Consider the following 22261-nt stretch of genomic DNA (forward strand, 5'->3'; position numbering starts at 1 on the left):
TGTAGAAACTCATGATTAGTATGTGAGACTTGTGCTATGGTGAGTTTTTATTGAAAAATATTGTGGATTACTTGAAAATGTACTGTTAAATTGTTCGGGGACACAAACAGTGTCCGCATTCAGGACACAAACAGTGTCCGCATTCAGAACACGTGATTAGTGTGGGCACGGTCACATGATCCCTTCGCGAACATGTCCGTGAAGGAAGCGCCTGTCCGCAGGACACCAAATGCACGGATATTGGTTTGCGCATGCGCGTTGATGTTTTACAGACACTGTTCGTGTCCTGAAGTAATTAAAAGTGCGTCACGCGTCAAACGAACAGTTACAGACAACCGTTTGTTCTTAGAACAGTTTAACTTCCTTGCGAACAATACGGACAGACATAGCGTCCTCAGGACACCTCCATTTTCGTTTATTTACAAACATTTCAGAACACCGCGTGTGTCCTTAGAACAGTTTCAACTTGCTAGCGAACAGTACAGACAGGTATACTGTTCTTCAGGACACCTCCATTTTCGTTTATTTACAAACATTTTATGACACTGCTTGTGTTCTTAGAACAGTTTCATCTTGGTAGCGAACATTATGGACAGGTATAGTGTTCTTCAGGACACCTCCATTTCTGTTTATTTACGAACATTTCAGGACACCACTTGTGTTCTTAGAACAGTTTGAACTTGCTAGCGAACAATACGGACAGGTATAGTGTTCTTCAGGACACCCCCATTTTGTTTATTTACGAACATTTTATGACATCGCGTGTGTTCTAGAACAGTTTCAACATGCTAGCGAACAGTACGGAAAGGTATAGTGTTCTTCAGGACAACTCCATTTCCGTTTATTTACAAACATTTCAGAACAACGCGTGCGTTCTTAGAACAGTTTCAACTTGCTAGCGAACACTACGGACAGGTATAGTGTTCTTCAGGACACTTCCATTTTCGTTTCTTTACGAACATTTCAGGACACTGCGTGTGTTCTAGAACAGTTTCAACTTGCTAGCGAACAGTACAGACAGGTATAGTGTTCTTCAGGACACCTCCATTTTTGTTTATTTACGAACATTTCAAGACACCGCGTGTGTTCTAGAACAGTTTCAACTTGCTAGTGAACAGTACGGACAGGTATAGTGTTCTTCAGGACACCTCCATTTTCATTTATTTACGAATATTTCAGAACAACCGCGCTGTCCGCGGACACCTAAATTGTTTTTTTTTTTAAACTGAAACTAATTACAACACAATATAAAAATGTAACTTTATTAAACATATATTAACAATTCATGACAGAGAAGGTGAGGCAGAAACGGAAACAAAAACAGGAGAATTAGGGGTTTCAACATGATTGGTATCAGGTGAAGAAGGGATGGAAGTCTCATCAAAACGTTTTGGGTTATGGAGGGGGTTTGGGATAATTGACTGGGATATGGTGAGGGGGACAAGTACATGTGGGACAATGGTATGAGTTTTTTGTTTTAAAATGCTCCTCGACAAAAGTTTTCAATTTATTAAAATTGGCCAACAATATATCCATTTTTTCTTTTATGCTGTCAAGAGTGTTATCCGTAACAGTTTCTTCAGAGGTATTTTCTATTTTGGTATGCTCTGTACAAAAAAAATATATATGTTAAATGTATATAAAATAATAATTAAATGGTTTATATTGTAAAGTGTGTACCATTAGTTTCACTATCTTCTGACATTTCCTCATGTGGGAAATGCTCCCCCAGCCATTCCAGAGTACTAGACATTTCTGTGAGAGAAAAAAAGGATAGTATATTTTTTTAAATCTAATTCTGAAAGTTTATAAATATATGAATAAAATGAAGTACACTTAATATTTCAGGTAAGATATGTTCTGAGTACTCTGTAGGTCTGGTCTTGCTCTTAGTTGTGGAGTGTCTGTGAGGTAATTCTGTTGGAAGCCAATTTATCTTCTTTTGGTATATTCCATTTTAGAACATATTGTATTTAAATGAATGGTTAGTGTGTTACATATATGGGTTACATTTCTTATGTATTACTACATATAATATGTATGTGTGCTGCTTTGTGAATTTTTCAAATGTCACTATGTTATGATATAACAATTAAACATACCCTCCCAGAGTTTTTAGGTAGTGGCACTGTTGTCCGAACATGTCCGCGGACATCAAAAAAGTTCGCGGACATCAAATTCAGTAGAAGGGGTTCAGTATGTTCCATATTACATGTACATAAAGTCAAAGTTATTATTGTTAAGTTGTGCTACTAAAAACCTATGAAATTCAGTGAAAAAACTTTGTTAAAGGGACATTATGGTTAAGTTGCGCTACTAAAAACCTATGAAATTCAGTGAAAAAACTTTGTTAAAGGGACGTTATGGTTCCAAGTAAAACCAAAAAAACCCTTGAAATTCGCCAGTTATGGTAAGCTAAGCAACCATAACTCGCGCCACCACCGTGCACTACTAAGCCTAACACCCAGGACATCAAAGATGACATCACAAATGTCAATGATGACATCACTGATGACCTCACATGTGCATTTACCTTTCATGAAAAGTCTGTATAAGGTATTCTTAGTGTAATGTTAATAAGAAAAGTGTCAAAGATTATTGGAATACATATCAAGTGCTAATCAGTGCATTAAGCTATGCATTGATATAAATAGCATTCTATTATTAACTTGAATCCAGTATACTAAGGTACTCATGTAGAAACATAGGCATTGTGTGCAGCATACATGATGGAGGTGCAATATTCATAAGCTTGCCATGTTGAATAGTGAAATGATAACTGTTTTCATATTAGAGTTTTGCGTACAGTGAAACTTGTGATAAGTAGGTAATAAAACCCACTTACTACATAATTGCATTATTATAGACAAATCACAAAGAGACAACACCACATACAAATATGAATATATACAAGGCAATTGAAGTAAGAAAAAAAACAGCAATAGTAGCAGAACCTGTTCATAACCTAACTGATTACCTTTATGCAGAGAAATGATTGCTCTGTTTCAAAGCTGTTACTTACCCTATCTTTATATATCACATGATGTGTCTGGACCCTAAGGAAAATAGTGTGAGTACAAAATATAGAAATATGAGCATATACAGGGAAAGTACAGTAATAAAAAAACATCAAAACTATCAGAAAGTGCTGATAACTCTACTGATAATTTTAATGCACAAAAAGGATTGCTGTCTTTCAAGGTTGTGTCTTCCCCTATGTATATGTTTCATATGATATGACTGGACCATAAGGGAATTATTGTAAGAACATACTTGAAGGATTAGTCTACAAATATAGTACATTTACAATTTTTAGTTTCTGACTGTTACTGAAGAAAATCATGTGGCCTAGATAGGTCAGGAAAGGAAAAAAGGGGGCATCAGACATGTGATGTCATCAGTGATGTCATCATTGACATTTGTGATGTCATCTTTGATGTCCTGGGTGTTAGGCTTAGCAGTGCACGGTGGTGGCGCGAGCTATGGTTGCTTAGCTTACCATAACTGGCAAATTTCAAGGGTTTTTTGGTTTTACTTGGAACCATAACGTCCCTTTAACAAAGTTTTTTCACTGAATTTCATAGGTTTTTGGTAGCACAACTTAACCATAACGTCCCTTTAACAAAGTTTTTTCACTGAATATATATATGTATATATATATAAAGGTTTTAAGGAACAGGGGTCACCCCCATGTCCATGTCAAAAAACTACTGGATGGATTTACCCCAAACCAGTAAACCAGTCAAGGAAAATAAATCAACACTTTGTGCCCAAATTATTTTTTATTTGGCCCAAATCTGACTAGCGGTTTTCATGCTATGCCTGTTCAAAAACTGCACTTTCTGTATATGTAAAACTGTGGTGTTTCGTATTCTTAATATCCTTTTCATTTCATAACATTATTCCCAAAATGTGCAGTTGGGGGGGCAGGGGAGGTCAGGGGAGGGCCTTGACAGACCTAATGTTTTGAGAATTTCATCCAAATCTATCCAGCAAGTCAAAAGTTATTAGCAATAGAGTTTTGGGAAAACGTAGCTTCTTTTTCATTTCTTTTTCATTTCTGAAAATCCTGACAGCCTCTCTGTTGCAAAGTACCATGGGAGATATAGGTATCATTTTGGCAGAAGGGGTGAATATTTTAAAAACTACTGGATGCAATTTCCCAATACTCTTCCCGGAAATCCAGTCAACGCTTCATGCCCTAGTTGTCTTGTACTTGGTCCATTTCCGTTCAGTGGTGTTGGCTGTGCACTTTAGCAAAACTGTGACTTGTTCTCTATGGGAAAATTAATGGGGACTAGGTCGAAACAGCATTTTTTTCTTTCTTAATAACGTAATAACGTTTTTTAATTTTCAATGGATTGTTCCCAAAATGTCTTGTCTAGGGGGATCTATGACTACAATTTTGTTTGTAAATGTTCAGCCAAATCCGTCATATGAGTCAAATGTTATTAGCAATGAATTTTTCTGGTTTTCTATGGAGCTGAATACTCAACTCAACTTAGTGCGGCAGTGGGATTCCTCCTCTGCCAAAAAGTGGTGGCTCTCACTCCAGTTAATTTAAAAAATGCTCTGACCCCTTCGGAAGTTACATATGTTATTTATTGGCTCTAAGTGGACAACACGGACATAACAGCACAAACAACGTGTTTAACCCTGAACGGGCTTCGTCAGAATGAACACTTTAAATCTTCAGAGACATACTTTTATGCATTCTAGAGTCAGCTGCACTAATATATATATATATATATATATATATATATATATATATATATATATATATATATATATATATATATATATATATATTTGAAAAAGGCAAAAAGCCATTTGGGTGGCTGACAAAAGATATACAAGCGACGGCACGGCAAACCTCCAACACTATAAATAAAACCTGGGCACTCATGGGGCAAACTAGTGAAATTGCAGCCAGTGCTGTTTTTTATTTCATTCAGAAATAGAATCACAAACACTAGAAAACATTCTCTCTCGAGTCTTTAAATAAAATCAAGGCGGATGACCAATAAACACCTACATGGTCTGTCACCACGTCTGTGACTCAGACTTTCAGGCTGATTAAACATAGAACATCATAGTTCAAATAATAAAGTTTTCAAAACCAGCACTTCCTGAACTCAATTTTGTTATGTGATTCCGCACTTGCATCAATCACTAGATGCCATAATGTGTTGCCATATTGGACTGGTGTCCACTAGTAAATAGTATATGGCTAGTGCAACCACTTAACAGCAATAACAGCATAGATATGAATCTTGTAACAACATAGTTTCACAATTGAGCATACCGTTCTTTTTCAAATTCGTTCGACATCCAATTAGAAGCAAAAAAGCACCAGTGCATTCAAAATGTATCAGCTGGATTCCCGCATCTGAACCTGTTGATCCAGATTCCAGCAGTTACTTTCTACACAAGTAGTTACAAAAATGGAAGCAGCCACCGAAGACAGCTGCAAAAAGTTAAATAACCAACTCATAGGTTAAAGATTAAATGCAAATGCCTTAACACGTTAAATTCCATTCATATAATAAAAAAGTTAATTAAATAAATGAGACACAGCTTAAGATCAGCACAGGCGAGAACTAATGAAAATACCAGTATCATATAATGCAAGTGCAAAAGTTTCAAATACAAAATTTCAAATATTCCAAAAATATAAACACTGTTTTAAGACTTTTTGAAAATATAAACAATATGTTTTGGAAAAATGTGTTAAGAGTCGCTTCCTTGATGTATCTTAATACCGATAGAAACTGCACTACATGCTCCAGTGGTTAAAGTGAACCCCAGTATAAAGGAGCGACAGGGGCACTCTTAGAAGCCACCCAATTATAAGCAAGAGGGTACTTGGGTTCCAACAAAATTCCTGCCGCAAGAACGGAAGACTCAGCCATAGGGCAAAGTTCACTGCCTTTATTATCAATCAAAATGACAGGGATTTCAACTGGAAAACATAACGATCCCACAAGCTCTCATCCTCCAAACATGTGTCACCTGGTTTTAACTGCTGGTGACGTCACAACCTAAGTTACATCCCCAAGAAACTTAACAGGGAAGGGAATTGGTTAATCGAGGATAACTACATATACAATCTATATGGGTTAGTCTGGTTAATAGATCGCCATATCTGGTGTTTCCTCCTAGGACCACCTCTACATTTCAGGAATACAAAGTTGCAGGTTGCCCTAAAGGTCATTGGCTCCTGCAACATAGCGTGCTTAACGTGAAAAGCAGTCAGGGTTTGGGCAGAACAGGTCTTCTCATCCTTTGGACCTTGGACAGCTACCAGGCCAAATGAAACACTGCAAGGTTGAGAACGATCAGGAAGGTGCTGCGTGTTCCCAGCAAGTTTCCATCTCTGAACACCTAAGCCCTGAGCCCGAACATCTAGCTTTGAACCTGTTTAATAGTTGTATCTTTCCACCTCTGGTTTGATGGGAACAGCTTTCGCCCATTCACCTCGATTGAATAGGTTCTGTCCTGTGTTTTCAGATCACTTGAAAATGAAATAATCATGAAATGGAGCTCTTCTGCTTGTAATTATGAGGATTTTATGCTGCATCCCTTGCAGGTGCTTTATCGTCTTGGCTAACTGGAAACTTCCCATCTCTACCTGTCCTTGGCAGAGCTGTGCACAGTTTCTGCGGTGGGAGCCCTGTCTGCATGCTTTGACTGGATGTCAACCGGGTCTGAAATATTCTCTTCTACCTCCGAGAAGACAGACTCCCAATCCACCCCTTACTCCTCACCTGAAGTAATCGATGAAGAATCTGGTCTTCTTTTCCACCTCCTACCTGGTGGCTCCTTTTTTTTAATGCAGATACGGTCTGCCTCGAGAGGAAGCCACCGTGACCCCAAGCTCCTTGCAGTCCGGTGACCTTTCTCCCGAAGCAGCCAAGTCTTGTGGGGAAAAAGCCTAACGGCACAAAAAAAGAAAACAGCGGTAGAACCACCGATGGTAAGCTGCTGCAGGATGTGAGTATTCACGTCTGGTAATCAATGGCTGGAGTGTACCGCGGAAAAGAATGGGCGCAGTACTGAAGGTAAGCAGTACTAGTGAGAGAGCGAGACGCCAAAGGAGAAAAAAAAGGGGGGATGGATAGAAAAAAGGAAATAGAACGAAGCAGGAGAGAAAAAGAGGAAAACAGAAAGGAAGCGGATCTCCGCAACAGAGGAAAACTTCACGGAGCGTTACAACAAAGGGGAAACACAGTGAAAACATTGCAACGCGCCGGTCACCGAGTGCTCAAAGAATAAAAGCACTCGGCGGCACCCATGCTGCAGGAACACTAGACCGCCACCCAAACGTAGGAAAAAAGGCGTGACGGAACATTCAATGGAGACGAAGTCTCCATCGATTCCATAAGCGCCAGTTCCCACGGGGTATGACAGTGGATCAGTCTGTCGGCCTTTCCCCATTCACTTCAGGGCACCTATGGCTTCCATCTTTGTTTTTATGGCCATTCATATTAGACGCAGTTAAGCATGATCAAGCTTGGTATATGTAGTCTTAGGCAACTTGCTGTTTCTGCTTAGCCAAAGATATATGTGTGTGAGTGTCAGTCCCCGATCTATGTGAGTCATAAGCAAGTGTTTCGTATCTATCTGCAATAGGCTATTGTGGTTGTGTAGCTTCGTACATGGATGCCTATATACTTCATGTCTAACGCATCTACGTCATGGTGTCAGTGATAACAGCGATGTCAGTAATGGCGTCATTAGTCTTTTTGAGGTTATAGTCAGTCAACTTGTTCAATCAAGGACAAATACATTTCCTCCACGTTGTCAATCAGGCATGGCTTAAATGGCTGTCTGAGTGAGTAGCGTGTCTCACATCTGCGGTACATCAATGATGGCGTCGAAGGGCCCAGGAGTGATGTGCATCTTTCATTTATTTGTCTTCTGGCTGAGAGTTGGGTGGGGTCATGAGAGCCACACTTGGGCTCCCCTCTTCAATCCCCCCTCTGGTCGACAAGTCGACCACACTCCCCAAACAACCCTTCTTGTTCACGTTCAACTTCGTGACCCAGACACCTTGGTCACTCCTCCTAGATGTCCATGATACTTCACATGCTCGTCCAAATTCCAGGTCATATAGCTGCAATCTCCACCAGGGTTGCAGCACACCCATTTTCCCCAATAGTCACGTGAGTTATGAGGAAAAACGAACACTGTGCCTTGCGGGAACAGAGGACATTGTGTCAACCAGGGTTTCAATGTGTCAAATGTTTGTTTTTCTTCATCGTCTTTCATCTCCATGTCCAGTAATACTTTCATCCCTATAGTCTTTTTAGTAGTCTTCCTGCATTGTGATATTGCTACTCTGATGACACAGAAGGCAAATAACACTACTACCAATGCTGATATCAGCACTTTCAGTCTGTTAACCATCCATGATGGGATCCAGGTAAAATTGGTATGATAACCAGTCGTCGTCTTTTCCTATCACATTTGTCTCTGCCTCCATTTGGCATGCAGGTTAAATAGTTAGTTGCATGATAGCCTCTGCTAGGGTTCTATTTTCTTCATTGTGAGCGGGAGTATATGTGACACAGGAAGGCCCGATCTTGGCGCAAATGCCTCCTTCCATCGCTGTGAGGTCCAGGACGTATCTGTTCTATAGGGCCATTAACCTGACAGCTCTCAACTCTTCCTTGATGACGTTGATCCCCTTGACATTCAAATTTATTATTGTCTGCATTAGTTCCCATTGCTTGATCTGAAGCCATTTGGCATTCACATTGGCTTGAACCGCTGGAACAATGGATGCAAAAACCATCTTGATTCTGCTGAACAGCCTGTGCTCTTGTGGTATGGCATCTAATGCGTCCTCCATCTTTGATGACGCAGAGTTACCTCTCTAATTTCTTGTCAGCTCGACAGATCTCTTCTTGCTATGATGAGTATCCATCTTGAGGTACCCGTTCACCTGTGTGTCTTTCTGGGGTACTACTAATGCTGGTGTGTTCAGCTGCACTAGAGAGCATATCCCTCCCCAGTTCGGCAGGAATTGCATGTATGCTTTGGACCCGCAGGCCCAGTAGTGGTCCATTAATACTGTAGTGCCAACCTTCATTCCTGGTATCTTCGATGTATGCTTGCATCTTTTATTCTCTCTGACCTTCACTGGACCATTATTCTGGAAGCACAATGAAGCACTCTCAAGCGGTAGAATTGTAATAGGACCTGCTTCATTCTCTACCCAGGTAAGTAGTTTTGCACTTGCTTCCCATTCCTTGAGGCAATCGCCATTCTCCTTATGTACCACTTCTGCTGGAACTGTTAGAACAGCATGTGCTTTGCTTCTAACCATTCCCTCTTTCCATCCTTCTGCTGTGTACACTTATCCATATACTAGTAACTGTGGTCTCTCCCAGCATCCTGGCATTCCTCCTATCTCTTTTTGTCCTGTCTTGGGGCATTGGAATTCCTTTTGTGTCCCTATTCTGGCTTCTCCTTTGTGTGGCCCATCAGGAATGTACTCTATTGTCTTGTCAGTAGTCCAGTAATCATCGATCATTGGGTCTTGATATTGTTATCTTCATATAGGAACATCTTCTGCGACATCCATCTTAATGTTGCACGTGATGCATGAGGCATTGTGCTTTAGCTGTTTGAATTTCTATTTCTACGAATGTTCGGGATGTACTCATGGCATAGGGTATGAGAGAGCACACATAGCAGTTCTCATTTGTGGTTTCTTTCCCCACCTTAGTCATGTGCTTATAACACATGTTGCTAGATATATGGGTCGAATCTGTTTGATAGAAAATTACCTGTTCAAAATCTACATCTGCATTACGCTTGATCCTTTTTACTTCTTTGGCAGCATTAGTCATGTGCCGAGATATGGCTTCCGTGAGAGCAGGGATAGGGCTTGTCTTAGTGGGAGCCAAAGGATATACATTCAAAAACAGAATCTTGTGTAGTACAAAGAGGGTAAAGAAGTGAAGACACCAAAACATCAACACAGCAGTTCGAATTAAAAATCCAATTTTGCAATACTGGGTGTCCTCTGTATTGCTCAGAAAAGTCAGTAAGGTCACCTCAAAGGCCTGAAAAATGCATTATTACAGGTTTAGATTGTTAGTTAAGCTCTCCTTCTATAACATTGGGCAAGGGCAGCAAAAAACAATTGTTCCCACACCAAATAGATCTTGGCACTGTTCAACAGGGTAACAATGGATGGACTTCCCTCGGTCAAGAATTGGTATGTGTGTGCTATACAAGGAAGAAACGCATAAAAGAACAATCTAGGTGGTATCATCCGTTTTGGTATTTATCACACATTTAAGAAAGTGCTTTTCAAAAGGTGTGTGCAGGTATGAAACCATGTATCCAGACCAATGTCTTTACTTTCACAAATACCTAGTGTGAGGGAGAAATAGTGTGCCTAATCTAGTCTTCTCTAGCCCTGGTCTTAGACTGAGTTAATCTTCACTGTTGTGCTTCTTCTTCTAATTCTTCTTGCATCAGACAGTCTTCGTTTTGGCAGGAGGAGGTCTCACCTCGGCAGTGTTTGACTTCTCCAATATAGTTCTAGGCCATCTTGCCACTTAGATGACAGCACAATCAGTGACCTGCTCTACATCGAAAGATCCCTCAAACCTAGGCTAGAACCAGGGTCTCACAAAGTTTCTCAAATATGCAGAATCTCATGGATATAGAAGTGGTTGATTGAGCAGTTCGGAATTGATGCTGGTGTGCTATCTTCCTCAACTTTCTTCGACCTCTCCCACCGGGACTGCAGCTGCCGAGAAATAAAAGAGGCACTAGCCATTATCGAAGCAATGTAATCATGCATCTCGTTGCCTAAAACAACAGTAAACTATGGGTGTCTGTCAGTGCTCTAGTGGAAGGAGCAAGTGGGAGCCGCATGCAGCGTCCTGTCACCACCTCATGAGGGGTTAACTGGTGGTCAGATCCAGGTTGATTGTGCAATGCGAACAGGGCTAGGGGTAAGCAATGGAGCCATCCCTTGTTTAACGTTGCTGTAATTTTTGCAATTTGCTCCTTGAGCAAGCCATTGAGGAGCTTGCATATTCCATTCACTTGCGGGTGATAGGCACAGCAAAGCTGATGTGTAATTTCTATCAGGGCTGTTATAGGTTTGAAAGTCTCATTTATGAAATAAGGTCCATTGTCTGAACGCAGGACCTTGCAAAACCCCCATCGTGGGACCACCTCTCTAACAAGGAATTTTGCTGCTCTCAAGGCATCGGGTGTGAACAGGGACCAGCTTCGATTCACCGGGAAAAAGGCCATTTAACCACTATTATATAGCGGTAACCTTGGTAGACCTGAATCATGTCTACATAGCCTACAAGGACTACTCGCAACACATGGCCTGCATTGAATTTGTTCCACACAGTACAATTATCCATAAATGCAGCTATGTGCTCTGCCATATTTGGACAAAACCGCTCTTCCCCAATATGTGCAGCAGGTACATCTCTGCTTAAGTGAGTGGGATGGTGCAACTGCGTGAGTGCAATTTGCAGTAATGCTAGCAGAACGACTGGCTTGTCTGTGCTATCCCGCCGCCATAATGCATCTGTAGGGGATATTGAACATCCTCTCCTTTCCTATATTTCCTTTTTCTCTAATGGTGCTCTCCCCTGAAACTCCATTATCTGGGTGGCAGATATGAAACTATACCATTCTTTCAATATCATATCATATTGCACACGCGTATTAGATGGGATGTCAAACTCAGCTATCCCTGTAAAATATGATGCTCGCTTTGCTTCTGTGGCCTCATTTCTGCGGGATATCACGTCCTCGCCTGTCGTGGGTGCATAGTACTTCACGACCGCTGTGGCCGATGGGAGTTGCAGTGCATCTATGAGCCTGCCCAATAGGGGCATGTGCTTCACTGGTGTGCCGTCAGCATGTCGGAAGACCCTCCGCCACCTTTGTGGTAATCCAGCGTGAACTGTAGACGTCAAATAGGCTGAATCGGAGTACACTGTAACCTCTGTGTCTTTGCGTGCCTCTAATGCCAGTATAAGAGCCACTAATTCTGCTGCCTGTACTGAAAAATATGAAGGCATCTTGCGCTTAGTACTATTTTCGACTGTCCCCAATTTCATTTTTACCACTGCTGTTCCAGTATGTCTTTCTCCCGTCCCCTGGTCTATGGTTGATGACCCGTCAATATAAAAATACATCCCCCTAGCTTAGGGATGTCGTCATAGTTTTACATGTACGTAGTACAGTCATGTACATAGTCTCCTTCCTCTACTAGTTCAGCTATGAATGTTGCTGGGTTCTCAATCCTGCATCTTACTATTTTTATTGCCAGATTCGAAATGATCACCTTGTATCCGGATGCTCTCTGGTTGTTCTTTTAGGCCTCTCGAGGATCACAAAAAGGGCATGTTCCTTGTAAACTGTGGTGCTGCACCCCATTGTGATACTCACCAACCTTTTGACTGTGAATGCAGCAGCAGCCAGCGCCTGTTCGCAAGGGTAATGCCCTCTCATCACTGGGTCTAAACGTCCACTCTAGTAGGCCATTGGTTTGTGTCCTAAGGTGTTCTTCTGTGTGAGTACTGCAGTCATTACCACTCTATTGGCGTGTGAGAACAGATGAAATTAGTCTTTGTAATTAGGAATCTCTAGTACTGAGTCTGTGCATATTGCCATTTTAAATTCCTTGAATGCTTCAGTCATTTCGTGTGTCCATGACAGGTTACTGTCCCCTCCTGTGCCTCACGAAGCCTGCTTAATAGGGGTCTCATGTATGTGCTGTGATAGTATACCCACGCCATGCAATAATTACAGATGCCTAAGAATTTTTGCATCTCTCTCAATGTCTGTGTTGGCAGCATTCTGAAGATCTTCTCCTCCCTTTCTGGGGTTACCTTTCGGCCCTCTTGTGATATCAGCTGTCCAATGTATAACACTTCCTGCTGGCAATATTGCAATTTTGCTCTGTCTCCCTTGTAGCACTTGTCTGCTAGTACTGTCAGTAACTGTACTGATTCTTTTGGGCACTGTTCTTCGGACCTGCTGCAAATCAAAATGTTGTCTACATACTGAATGACTGTGCTATCCATCTGCATATTTCCTAGGTCAATCTGGAGGACCCTATTCAACATAGAGGGTGATTCACAGTACACCTGAGGAAATCTTGTGTGTTTCCACTTCTGGTTTCTATAAATAAAGATTGTCATGTCCTGTGACTCCTCGTGGAGTGTTATAGAGAAGAAAGCATTCTTCAAATCTATTAGCGTGAAATGGGTAGCTTCTGGCGGAACGTTACATAGAATTGTCACTGAATTTGGAACTAATGAAAATTCTGCCTCAACAATGTTATTCAAATTGTGTAGATCTTGACCAAAGCACCACGATCCCCCGTTGCCATCTTCACTGGGTACACAGCTGATTTACAATGCGGCTCTGAAGTACCAAAATTCCTTGCTTCACTGATGCAGCAATTGTCTCATAAATGCCTATATCTGCCTCCCTGGGTAAAATATCCCCTGGCTTCAACTTAATTTTAACTGCTCCTACCCCCTTTAACAGTCCAGTGTTCTATGGACTTCTAGTCCATAGAACACTGTGTACTCGTGCCAAATCTTCCTCGAGAAATTGTGCCCTTTTCAATAAGACCATTCTTTGCAATACTTCTCTATAATGTATTCTCATCCAATAGGTAATGCTTATAAAGAACACTGTCTTGATGTCTGAACAATCTTGAAACCAATCCTCATCTGTTAAATCAGTCTGTGCTCTTCTCCTACCGCGATTACTGTCCTCGATTCCCATCCTCTGTCGTCAGACAAGTGCAGTACTATTCTTTCATCCCTTACTATGACCGTCTCCAGTTCTATTGGAAACACTTGTCCTTTCTTCTCATCTAAGGGAACCTCTGGCCTGAACAAGAACTCATTGGGTATACGTAGCAGCATGCCTTGTATCCCCGGAAACCAATCTGTCAGCACTTCCACTCCATACCAAAATAGGTCGGAATTCCCTGGCACCCCCCTCTGTACAGTCTGCCCACAATATGCCTAAATGATGTCCCTCACAGTCATGTAGTCAATTCCTGGAGTCGAGCACACTATCACCTGATCGGTAAATGAGATGGTCATGCTAAATCTGCTCATCATGTCCCTACTCATGATGTTTACTGGTGTCTGTCAGGAATATATTAATGGCATCGTCAAGTCATGTTCTCCTATGGAGATCAGAAGTTTGTCTGTGAAAGAAACCAAATCTGTAGCCCCAGAGAATCCATGGGCAGTCATGGTAATGCCTGACATTGGGTCTCTCCCCTCTCTAATACAGGAACTAGTTTCCCGCGTATACACAAGGAAAGAGAAAGTCTTGTCACCTGTTGCCACCTCTATACGTGGTTCCTAATTCGGGTCGGTGTAACGGATAGGATAGAACACATCAGGTCTGTCTGTGGGCTGTCCTATTGCGGATGTAAAGTCATCCCTGTCCCGGTAAAAGGGTTGCCCCCCCACTACAGTCACTCCCCCTAGTTTCTGTATGGGAGTCTGCATCGCAGAGTCTGTGTGTGTCGTGGCTGCAATGTTCTGTTGCACAGGTGCCTACTGTGCTGGCTGTGGCAGTTGTGCATGTTCCTGTGCTTGCCATGCATATGCCATGGGTCGATATGGCTGCACTGGCATGCTCTGTGCTGGCGCCCATTGTGGCGCGTATGTCTGTGCGTGTGACCTTGGGCATAATAGTCAGCTTACTCTGTCTCATATATTGGGTGGTGGGTCACTCCACCTGCATTCCTCCCCTGCTCCTGCATATTCGTGATATGTGACCCATCCTTCTGCATGTCCAACATTGTGGTGGACCCCCCATTGATCTTGGCTGTTCTCCATTAAACCCGTCTCCACCCTGTTGCATCCCTCCACCCTGTCTGAACCCTCTTCCCGGGGCACTCTCCTCGTCCCCTTGGACAGTGGTTTACATCTCCCCTTCCTACAAAGCCTCCCCCTACTGTCTGTGGTCGATTCTGCGCATTCTGAACAACTACTCCCTCTCCACTCGTCAACATTGTCCCTTCCATTGTGTATTTCAACAGTTTCTTCTGCACTAACTTCGCCTCTCGTGCTTTCTCTCCTCATGCTTCTTTCTCACATTCTCCTGTATTAACTGACAATAATGCACTATAGTTAGCTGAATTTCTGACCACGGTGTATCCTCCATCCCCACCAATTTCTTCAACTGCTTCTGTACTTGTTCTGGTAGCCATTGGCATGTGATAAAATAACCCCAAAGTTTTATCCCACTGTTATCTCGTCTGTAGGCGCCAACGCTCTTGTATTTCCTGGATGTATTGAAGTGGGTCTTCGTCTTCACGCATTTTGAATGCTATGATCGTGCTCATGTCGGATGTGAGTCGGTACTGTAATCTTAGAGAGTTTGCCATACGGCTGCTCAGCAATTATTGAATGGTGCACCGTCATGCGCCGTGTTCTGTGCTGTCAATCCGGGATACCCTGCCCTTTTCCAAACATCGCCCTCTACATCCCCAAGAATGGCTAAGAGTAAACTCTTCATGGTGCCCACTACTAGTGTCATTCCTGCCGTTAATCTTTCTACTTCATAAATCCATTTCCGAGCCCCTCCTGTCAATTATGGCAACTTACACCACAAATTATCCTTATCCATCTGTTGCCATAGTACATATTTTAGTCGTCTGCCACCTTTCTCTAGTAACAGTAACAAAAACTTTGTCAGCCTCATTCCCCCATCATGTCTCCCCATGTCTTTAGTGGGTGTGAATGCCCTTATCTGTACGTCTCCGTCCTGGCAAGGCTCTAAGCCTTTGCGCGTATTGTGTGACTTCATCTGCACTGTGCGATCTGTCCCTAGGACGCTCCAGTTGTCCTTCGGGTTCTCCCTCGACTCTTCCGATGCCTTCCCCTTCTCCCCATAATATGTCTCTATCGGAAATTATTCCCTGGAGAGGCGGTAAGGCCTCCTCCCTTCGTCATCGTTACTTTCCAGACAGTCCTCGTCTGACCCCATGGTTCCCATACTATTGTCACTGTCCTCTTTCCTTTCGTCGTCAAAGCTAAGCCTTCTGGACATTATTTTCCCCTGTCAGTTCTCCTTCACCCTGTCCACAGAACAGTGGAACAGTAACGGAGGATCACCTGGATGGGGGTCCTCGGGGAGTGGTAGTGGGACACCCGACGGGTGAGACGTGGTATTCCCCTTCCTTTAACAGCTTTTCCCCATTCTCTCGCCTAGGACATTCCAAACCACTACCCACCCCCCTTTCTAACTCTAACGCTTTCGCACAACACAAAGGACAACTGACTAACACCAAACCTGTTTACCTGACATGTCCCAATACAAGGGTCAGGTGAAGTCAGGCAATTGACGCAAATCACACACACCTGACGGCCCTTCCTTTTCCCCACAGGCATGAAAGGTGGGGTAAGAGAGCACAGTTTGGGCAAGGCGAGTACAGCAGACAGCATGATGAGACAGCTACCACGCGGCAGTTCACAAGAAGAGCCCAGAATTATCATCCCCCCATGAGACCATTTCGTCCCAGGCCCATGGAACCTTTGTGGAAGAGAGCCTAAGACTGCGAACAAGTGTCCTGCAGCAGATGTCAACGGTACACGGGGAAAGCCTATGGCGATAAGCAGGAGCAAGGGATGCTCCCGTGCCCGTGGTACCGGCCTTGACTCCAGAGAAGCCAAAGCCAAGCGGTTCGACGCAGCCGGTGAATCTAGGGGAAGCCGATAAGAACCGGGCTGTAATGAGTGAGAATCGCAAAGTGGCAAGTTTTTAACCAAAGCTGATGAACTTTGAATGAACTGTTAAAAGTGTGAAGGGGAGACCAGCTACAGAGGGAAAGCGGCACAACATGGGTGCTAGCTCTAGAGACTGTGGTCGAGCCCCAAATGAGAGAAACTACAAGTACCAGAAGGCCGTAGGAAGGCCAGCGATATAGGTCAAAGTGGTCCTATAGAGGATCAAGCAAAATCCCTGTACAATTCAAAGACTTTGATCTACACAAGGGTATCCAGTCATTGCATCGAATACAAAGCATTGAATGCTGCATCGAAAAAAAAGCATTGAATGCATTTTTTTCAAAGGTTAAGGTTTTATTTTAATTATAATGGGTTTTAAGGGGTAAAAAAACAGGGGTTGGGGGGACCCCCATTAAAGAAAATGGAGGAAAAAAATGCATTCAATGCTTTGTTTTCGTTGCTTTTTTTTAGATGCTAAGGCATTCGATGCAATCACTATAAACCTCTACAAGCGCTGTGAAAGAAAAAAATCCTGCTAAAAGTCAAGAGGGGTCTGAGTCCAACAGAGGGAGATCTAGGTGTGAAGCTATCACCCAAGCAAAAGACATTGAGAAATTGAGGGAGCAGAAATCACACAAAAGGCAAGAGGGTTCTGAGCCCCACAGAGGGAGATCCTTGGGTGAAGCCATCACACAAGAATATAAAGAGAAGAGGGGTCCAAACCCGACCAAGGATGATCAAACGGTGAAGCTGTCACCCAAAATTGATTGATAAAGGAACTGTGATATATTGTGGAAATAAATTGAGCTGGGTCAGCGCCCAGAACAGGGGGACCCAGAGGTGAAATCTTTACTCTATGTGAAACTGTGATAAACATTTGAGATGGGTCAGTGCCCAGAAGAGGGGGACACATGGGTGACCCCATCACCCCGCAAACTTTGGAAACAAACTTTCATTTGTTAAAGGAACTTTTGTTTTTGGTATTTGAACTCATCAGGCACCGAAGGCAAGCGACTTTCTAAGGAGACAAGACTTGGCCTGGCCATCAACGGTCCTGAGAACTTCCATTGGAACTGTCATCTCGTGCTGGGGAAGCCCGAGACTGTACTGTGGTCCAAGCTCCCATCCGACCCCGTATTCAAAACGTGGGGAAGGGAGACCAAGGCTACCACATCCTGACATATTATTTAAGAACACTTCTTTCTTTTCTTGAGAACTATCCCACACCCCTTTTTGTATTAGTTGTGAGGTTTGGCAATAGGTTTCTTAGTATAGGCCGCTATAATTTTGGCACAACGCCACCAGGACTGCCTTATTTTTCATTTGATGGTCGATGCTTGCTCCCATCTTGGATTTAGGTTTAGATTGGGTGTTTTTCCAGCCTGCATACAGCATTCTTTATTCAATAAACACCCTTGAACTGTGATCACTTGCGCCTGCTTACTTGTTGTCAGCATGAGTATCTCACACAGCATAATGCCACTTTGGGGCATCTGTTGTGCAAAACACAAGATCAGAACCTGTCTGTCTGTGCAGAAATTGCAAAGACATCTTACACCTAGTACCTAGTCATGGTCAGATGTCCCTCTGAAGTGCATCAGCATACAGTGCACATGCAAAACATATTTGGCCTATACAAAAACACAGCAATAAACTTAAGTTTATAAACAGCAAAAATATGAAGCCATTAAGAATACATATAATTAATGTGCATGTAAAACAATAATTAAACAAACACCAATATGAAAATAAGTGTACATATAACATAATCCAGGTAAATAATCCTGACATGCAGTGTATCATCTAAAATATTCATAAAGATAGCCAGTGGTTAATTAAAAAAAACAAAGTTCTTTATCACCATTGAGTCCTTTAGGTTTAAGAGTCTCAAAGAAAATGATTAGCTTGTATTTTAATTGTCTTAATTTCTATTGTATGGGCTGTTCAGGAATATGTGCTAATCCCTAAAATCTCATAATGCAAACATATTTATTGTGTTTCTCCAAGAGGTGTGTAGTTAATGGATAATTGATGTCTGCATTTTTGATAGCATGATAATGCTGTAGGATCCTTAATTTAAGAGGTCCTACTGTGAATCCTACATACCTGAGTTCATATGTATAGTTAATTAAATAAACAACACATTTAGATAAACAAGTGATCTTGTGTTTAAAAGACCAAGTCTTACCACTAGGCATCTTACTCTCTGTATTCGTTAAACTAAAATAACACATTTTACATTTTAGACACTTAAAAGAAGCCGGCAGTTGAATTTATGCTGGCTAATGAATTATTATGAGATGTAGTCATTTGTATTAAGTTGGGTGCCAGCAGGGATGTTGATGACAGTGCTTTAGAGAACGTAATGGGAGGGTAAAACTTCAAAGCATACTTCAGATCCCGATCAGTTAGGAACACTGGCCAGTGTTTCCTAAAGATGCATGTGATGTTGCTGTCTTGGTGATCTCAGTTGTGATAAAACTTATCTAATTTTTTGCAGGTGTCTTCTTAACACTTCTGAGGAGTTTAATTTTATGTATCTGTTTAGCTTTGTCAAAGGAACTGTTTATGTTCTTAGGAGAGTAGCCCCTTTTAAAAAAACTTCACTTATACCTCTAACTTATCTCAAAACATTCTCCTCAGTAGAACAATTACGTCTAGCTCTCGAAAATTCCCCATAAGTGATAGATTTAATTAAAGGTACAGGGTAATGACTATACGCATGGAGAACAGAATTAGAACTTCTGGGATTTCTAAACATAGACAAGGTTAAGAAGTTGTTTTCAATCTCACATCTAACATCTAAAAAGGTTAATGTGGTGCTACTACCATTCATTGCCAATCGCAGATTAATTTTATTGTCATTGAAACAGGCTACATATTTCATCAATTTCTCATGCGTTCCATTCCAAATAAGGAATAAATTGTCAATGAATCTGTACAATAACACCACATGTTTCGCATATTCATCAAATCTCTCTTCCCAAGCTATAGTCTGCTCCCACCACCCCATATGCGAATTGGGGTAAGTGGGAGCCATGCACCACCCCATGGCTGTGTCTCGAGTTTGTTTATAAATGCTTATCAAAAATGAATGAAATGTGCTCAAACAATATCTTAACATAGTTAAAAGCATCTCATTTTGTTGTTTATAGATGATCGGGCGTGTGTCCAAAAAATACTGGCAAGCTTTAAGTCCAGAATTATGCTGAATGGATGTATAAAGAGACACAATGTCCAGGGATACCAATATATAAGTACATTTCCAGTTGATGTCACAAATTCTATTCAGAGTTGTCTCGTATATGAGTTGAGATTTTGCACAAAGGGCTGTAGAAAGGAGTCAAGAAATGTAGAGGTGGCTTCCATGATATTCATCATGGAAGACACAATAGGTCTCCCTGGTGGATTTAATAAGTCCTTATGAATTTTGGGCATCAGATATAGAATCAGTGTGACTGGATATTCATTTTTCAAAAATAAGTATTCATCTATATCTAACAGAGCTTTATCATGTGACACCTTCAATAGCAGGTGATATTTGTGTTTGGTCTCTTGGAGTACTGTTTCTTGAACCAAAGAATCATATAACAGCTAAATATAGTGCTTTGTCCCATATAACAACACACCTCACCCCCTTATCAGCAGGACGAACAACTATGCTGTGGTCATCCTGAAGAGCTGAAATAGCTTCTATCTGTTTGAATGAGAGATTACATTGACTGTATTTTGCTTGAGCAAGGTGTTTTCTGAGGTGTTTTAGCACCAATTCCTGAAAGACCTCAATCTGACTGTTGACAATATTAGGACAACATTTTGATTTACATTTAAAACCACTTTCAGTGATTAAGTCTGCATAAATGCCAAATTTGTCATATAATGTCCCTTTGTTTATTTCTGTAATGAGCTTGTCAATAGGGGAATCCGCCTCTTGAAGTGCTAAACAAGTTAAGCTGGTCAAATCTTTCACTGTCAGGGGATGAATTTTGCTATCATCTGTTTCAACAGCAAAATGAGCATTGGACACTTTAGTGGCATAGTACTTGATCAATTTAAGTTTATGTACAAACTTTAAGACATTGATTCTTGCATCTGTAGAGTCAATGACATTGGTGGGTCAGAAGGACAAACCCAATTTCAAAACTGATTCTTCTGTAGGTGTAATCCGTCTGGCGGAGATGTTGTAAATCTTAATTTCTGATTCTTTGTCCCCTCCTTTGACTCTCGATCTCTGACCTCTCCCAGATTGAGTTGTTGGAAATGCTACTTCTCTGGGATCGCTTGCCCCTGCTTGTCTTTGCAAATCGATTCTTCCTCCTCTTCCCCTTGTCTGTGGTCTGCCCCTCCTTTTTGTTTTGCTGTCTAGATGGAGCAGTTTGAATTCCTCTAAAACATTGAGGTGATTCAGTCTTGATTCCCGATCAGTTGATTCAACTTCAGAACTTCTTCTGATGTTGGCTCATGCATTATGGGGGTCAGGACAGGTAGATGCATGCACTCTTTAATTTGTTCATCAAATCGTTTAGCAAATGTATACATTCTACCTTGTTTGTACTCTAATTTGTACCTGTGAACTTGATTTCTTTACAAATTCAAATTTCCCCTTCAAATCTCTCAAGATTTTTCTCCAGACGTGTCTTTCTTTTATTGCATTCATCGCCATCATTTGAGGAGAATAGTTTTTCTTCCATATTTTTGATTTTCTGGATTAACTTTGACCTGTCTAGTTTAGCAAGCTTAATCAGACTCTCCATCATTTTACAAGAGCAAGTATTTCTGTGTTCAGTCCTCTCTTTTATGAACAGAGGAGCTATTTCTTCATACGCTGGAATTGTTAAAATTCTTAGTCCTCTGGGTAACCTATGCTCTTCTAGATAAGTTTGGATGGTCCTCGCTTCCCTCCATTTGCATATCTCACATTTCTTAACCCTTTCCAATGTATCCATCTTTTGTTGGATTGTCAGGCTTGCTAATAATGTGACTTCATTGTGCTCTTCGCTGGTGGCAGTATTAACTTTAAATAAGACTCCCGCAGCTGCCCTGCGATTCGCCTCCAGGTCATCCACCATTGTAAGGGCCAAGCAGGAAAAAAGAAACACACAGCTTTCCCTCTTAATATGATTCCAATTGAGCACTCTTCAATAAGTGAATCCACTTAACTGCAGCCCAAGCTGTCAGTTACCAGAAAGTACCAAAAGATATAATTAGGTGTTTATCATGGACCACCCCCACCGTGCATAATCAACCAATACAAACAGTAAATACTGTCTGTCAAAAAGCGAGAGTTCACCGCTGTACGTGTCAGCTCTGGTAGTGCCTACAAGCCTGTCAAACCATGAGGTTGACCATATGCACGGCACTCTGTAAGTATATATCCAAATTGAAAATATCAAAATATCACGTACCTTAGGCGGGAGATGGCAGCCACGGTAACAACAGTTCCAACAAGCAACTACTTTTTTCGAAAGTGGCGCTCTCTCTCACAGTAACTAGTGCCTCCA

General features: G+C 41.7%; 1 protein-coding gene across 4 annotated transcripts in view; it reads left to right on the plus strand.

Moving 5' to 3' along the window:
- MAP3K20 (mitogen-activated protein kinase kinase kinase 20) overlaps positions 1 to 22261 on the plus strand; it is a 1515864-nt gene that overhangs the window by 127947 nt on the left and 1365656 nt on the right. The gene's annotated exons all lie outside the window — the stretch shown is intronic.

Source organism: Ambystoma mexicanum, chromosome 9 (genome assembly GCF_040938575.1).
Source record: "Ambystoma mexicanum isolate Mex_15411 chromosome 9, UKY_AmexF1_1, whole genome shotgun sequence".
Taxonomy (NCBI): Eukaryota; Metazoa; Chordata; class Amphibia; order Caudata; family Ambystomatidae; genus Ambystoma; species Ambystoma mexicanum.